Genomic DNA, 5,350 nt, shown 5'->3' with positions numbered 1-5,350 from the left:
TCCTGAAATCTAGGGAGGATAAATATTACTAGCAATAAACGTGATCACCAAAGATCTTACCACTGTTACTGAGAAGGCAAACCAGGCTTTCTTGTTTCTTTCTCCAGAGAGGTAAACAATGTCAGTAAATTTAGGAAATTAATAAGTGAACTCCAAAAAGTCTCAAGAAAATGTACCTTGTGTCAGTATAGGTGGCAGCTTTAAGAAGACAGCATCCAGGCATGGCTGTAGCATTTTCTGAGTGAACAAAGCACCGTCCATGATACTTTTCCAAAGAGAGAGTCATGTTTATGTAACAAGAGCATCTGCAATTTCACTACCCCGATAAGGTGTCTTGAGCCATGGATATTCATGCCTCAGAGAGACAGAGAAGAACAGCATTTTACTCAGAGTAAAGAAGCAATTCTTCAGGCCTGAAATCAGGTGCTTTGTCAGGGCTGATGTCACTGAAATTTGAAGCAAGTTGATGTTAAAGTGTGATCTGAGATGTTCTAGGGTACATTCTACATGCATAATATGATATGGTGAAAAGAAAAAGCTAAAAATGTTTAGCCCAGGGAAAAATAATGAGTTACCTTCCTTAGGAGGTAAAGCCTAATGTAGTTTGTTTAATAAAGAAGAAAGTTCTAACCCTCTTAACAGTGTTTCATTATCTTTAGAATAATTTATTTCACGGCTACAGCCAGTCATTTGTAGATTTAATTAATGAGTTAATACAGGTAAAGTTCTTAGATCAGTGGCTGTATGTATATGACTAAAAAGTAGTAGCAAGCAAATATTATTTAGTAGTGCAGTTATAGCAGTTACATTTGGATACAAAAAAAAGTCACTCCTGAGACTATCAAACTTATCTTTACTTAAAACCTATACTACATGTCATCATGTGAAAGCTATTTATCATTGGTCTATATAAAAATAAAAATTCCAAGAATGAGGCTGCCTGGTATATTTCATATTGCCTAAGCTCAGAACCACAGACACTTCATGCTCTTTCATTAAGTTTGCTTTCAATCATAAAACGCTTCTCAATTAAAAAGCAAGCTGTAAAATCATCCCAGGAAGGCACATTTGGGATATGAGTATGCTACTGGGAAAAGCACAAATTAATGCAATTTCAAAAAGTACTGGAAAAGTACATCATAAACCTTACTGAAGATACTTGATGGAGTCAATTTAAAAATACATATTCCTTTACTATGTGATTGAATAGTGGTTAAGCCCGAGAACTCTCAAATTAGACTCACCTGGATCCAGATCCTAACTCTTCCACTCATTGGTCATATGGCCTTTGGCTAGTTAATATGTGGCCTTTGGCTAGTTACTTGATTACAATCTGCCTCTCTATCAATAAGAGAAAATAACACTGCCTACTAGCTGGGGACAGTAACTAAATGATACAATACATAAAAATATTAATATAAAGCTAGTACTTAGCACATTAGCATGTACTTTGTAAGTGTTTATTCACCATTATTTCCAAAGAATATCTCACAAGTTAGTGGGACCTATTGTGTTTGCATATACACACACATGCATGTGTTTTGAAGAAGATGTGTAAATTACGATTTTAGAAGAATTTGACCCAAACTTTTCTAGAATCCTATTTTAAGTTCTTAGCAACACTACCCTCGCCTCTGGCACAATTCTACTGCCATTTTAGGATCAAGAGCACATTTGACCACATTACCTCTTGGGCAACTTCCGGCTCACAGGACATTTTCTAGGGAAGGTTTCTCTTGTCTGAGCATTTTTATTGGCATACAGTCAAGAATTTAAAAACTGTAGCTAAAGGTGGGTTTTGTCTTCCAGCTATTAATTCAGAAAGTGCTAATGGTTGCAACAATGTTAACAGCTGAAACTTAAAAACAACCAAGTTTCCTGTTAGTTCAGGATCCTTCCCACAAAGCTCACAAGAGGTCTGCTGAGCAGATGTGCAAGGGTGGGCAGAGAATGCTGGGTAAAGTTCTGCTGGTGGTTTGGGTTTAGAATTTAGATTTTACTTTCACTATTACTGGGAAGGATCAACTGACATCCCATACAAAACACACAAGCATAGCAGGTTGATCTTAAAGAATAAGCCCAGCATTGAAAAATCAAGGTTTAAGCAGATACATGTACATAACACATAATTTTAGTATAAACTAAAGGGTTGAGGTTTTAGAGACTGCAGTTTAATACAAATTATACTGAAAGTCAGAACAAGTACAGGAAATGGAAATATTTTTAAACTTGTTCTTTCAAAATTTATTGCCAGGCTCTCTGCTAGTAATGATGTAGAATTGAATAAAGAAACAGTAGAGAAGCAAAACGTTAATGGTGGCATGTGACGCTGAAACAGAGATTCAAAAATAAGTTATATGGGAGCACAAGGAAGAGAGAATTATGCTTGCCCGGAGCCTGCAGAGCTCTACAGAGAAGGTGACTTTTGAAACATGCTTTCAAGGAATGAGATCGCTCAGGCTGCTTTTTATTGTAGCTAATAACAAGATAATGTAATATAATCACCATTTCCATACAATCTACCACAGCAATTGCATATATTCTTTCTAAGCTTCACTGGAACCTTAAAAAGAAGGTATTATTCTCCCAATAAAGATATGGGAAATGGGATTCAAAAATTAAGAAACTCACAATCACATAGCTGGTGAATGGCAGATTCAGGATTTGAGCCCAGATCTACATCATTCCAGGCTTCCCAGGGGGCTCTAGAGGTAAAGACTCCATCTGCCAATGCAGGAGAAATGAGACATGAGACATGAGTTTGATCCCAGGGTTGGAAAGATACCCTGGAGTAGGAAATAGTAACCCACTCCAGTATTCTCACCTGGAGAATCCCATGGACAGAGGAACCTGGTGGGCTACAGTCTATGGGGTCACAAAGAGTCAAACACAATTGAAGCAACTTAGCATGCACACACTACATCATTCCAAATTTTGTACTATGGTCACGAGTTGCCCAGAAAGATCTACTTCTGTTCCCTATTGTCAACCAGTATATGGTTAACTTGTAACTATACAGAACTCACCCTGGAAGCCCATCTGGAAGGCCAAACTTTGGCCTAAAGAACTGAGTATTTAATGAAAGATCAAAATGGTAGCCCTGGCCCACAGGGCCCGCTCTTTTCTTTGAACTTCAACCACATTTAGTTCAAAATGGTTTATACTGAGTCAAGTGCATGCCAGATTCCCTCTCCCATGCTCTGTGAACACCTGGAAATGAGGGAATAAGCCTAATCCTTCTCTGAGACCCTCAGGGTTCAGCAATCACAGAAGCTGGCTGATTGCTAATTGACCTAGTGTTTTACAGAGGGCTTGATAAGTGTGTGTGTTGACTGAAGTGAGGTGACTATAGACTTAAGGCTTACGTTCTGTAAAATAAGAAAAGGAGACCTAAGCAGTACAATATAGTGAGTTTCAGACTAGCGCCTCTCAGACCTCAGGGTGCATGGGAATCACCTGACTATACACAGAACTGTCCAGCTGATCCTACTAGAAAGCAGGCACAGAGTAGACAAAGGTATTGCAATTAATGGGGTAGAGCAGGGAGGGACTTAACTTGCAGGGACTCAAATCCATCTGCAAGCTTCATTGCTGTTTCTGGTCGTTTTGTTCTCTGAGCAATAGTGCAAGTCGCTCACTCTTTGTGACCCCATAGATTGTAGCCCACCAGGCTCCTCTGTCCATGGGGATTCTCCAGGCGAAAATACTGGAGTGGGTTGCCATGTCCTCCTCTAGGGAAACTTCCCAACCCAGGGATTGAACCCATGTCTCCTGCATTGCAGGTGAATTCTTTACTGTCTGAGCAATGAATTGTAGTAAATACCACAGCTACCATTTACTAAGTACTTATAAAGTGTTTGGCCCTGTTCTTGGTGATTTAAGTGTGTTATTTAATTCTCACAGCACCCTATAGTACTATACTTACATTGTTGATGGGGTGGGGGGAAGTAACAGTAATTTCCTTACATTTACACAGGAAAAGCAGGGATTTCTTCCAGGTTCACCTCAGTCCAAAGTCCAGCATTGTGATTCCTTGACACTGGGCAGTGAGGCAGCGTTTCAGGGAGGACTAAGCTTGAGTTTAGGGTACTAGTGGCACAAGGAGGATAGAGGTGCAGGCAGAAAGCCTCTGGAGAACAAAGCCCTCCGCAGGATATTTGTGCCCTTAGTGCTCATGTCGCTGTTTAAATCCAGGTAAGGTATTTAACTTAACCAAGTTAACTAGTTAACTCAGCTAGTACCTGGTGGCCTGCCAGATACTCAAATTTTTATTTTATTTTTATTTTTTTTTAGCAAATTGCTAGTCAGTCTTTGTCTATTCTCTAGGAAACTTCCAGGAATTTTCCCACCTGCTATCTAGGAGGAAGGCCCCACTTTAGAATTAAGTGTTGTTCTCTGGGTTAATTAAGGCTAGTGTTAGGGTCATTTCCTAAAGACTAAGAGGGTTGACGGTTTTCTTCTGTGAAAGACACCCAACAACAGTACTGGAATTGGAAAAAGTGTAGGAATTTGCCAGAGGAGCACGGAAAAATCAGTTAAGGCTAAGAAATCAACTTTTTTTACAAATTTTAATTTTGACTTGGAGATTAAAATAGGTTAAAAGGAGAGAGGCCTGCTTTCTCAAGTTTTGGGGTGTAAGAACAAACCAACTAGCAAAAAAAAAGATTAGCTGTCTATGAATTGCTCTGTTGGCATAAACCCCTCTTTTGCTGAATGCCAAGACAAAGCAATAGTTTAATTGTTTGTGCTTTTAGAAAAACTCATATTGGTAAGGCGTTCCAGAAGATCTTATAAATACTTAGTAATCTTGTCTGTACATTTTTCCACTGGGGAGATTTTCTATACAGGTGACTCAGCTTTCAATAAGGCAGAGTTCGCTTTTCATCCTGAAATTGGGTAGGGAAAGATGGAGAAGAAAAGCGTGGTTTAGTTCGATTTAAGACGGGGGTCGGGGGGAGAAAGAAACCCCCTCCCCCATACTCTTTAAACAACAGGTGGTTTTGACAAGAAAGATCAACTCCATGCACAGTAGGAAATTGCGGGCGGAGCATTCGATTTCAGTTCCCCAGAACCTGGCGCCAGGTTGTCAGGATGCGGGAACAAGGAGGTTGCTAGCGGACAGCAAGCTCAGGTGTTAAGGGAACGGCTCCTGGGCTTTTTGGTCTAGGAAAGCTGGTTTTTGCCTTTGTTCTCTGTCTCTCTGTGTGTGTCCCACCACCCCCTCCCACCCTTCTGCTCATCTGTGAGGGGAGCAGGATGAGGAAGGATTATCTCCATCCTCCCAAGTCCTTCCGAGGAGTGCCCAGAAGGGCTATTTTTAGTGATAGCGGCTCCCCTCCAACTTACCCCG

The sequence above is a fragment of the Bos taurus genome, chromosome 3 (assembly GCF_002263795.3).
Source record: "Bos taurus isolate L1 Dominette 01449 registration number 42190680 breed Hereford chromosome 3, ARS-UCD2.0, whole genome shotgun sequence".
Classification (NCBI taxonomy): Eukaryota; Metazoa; Chordata; class Mammalia; order Artiodactyla; family Bovidae; genus Bos; species Bos taurus.
Note: the sequence above shows the minus strand (reverse complement) of the source record.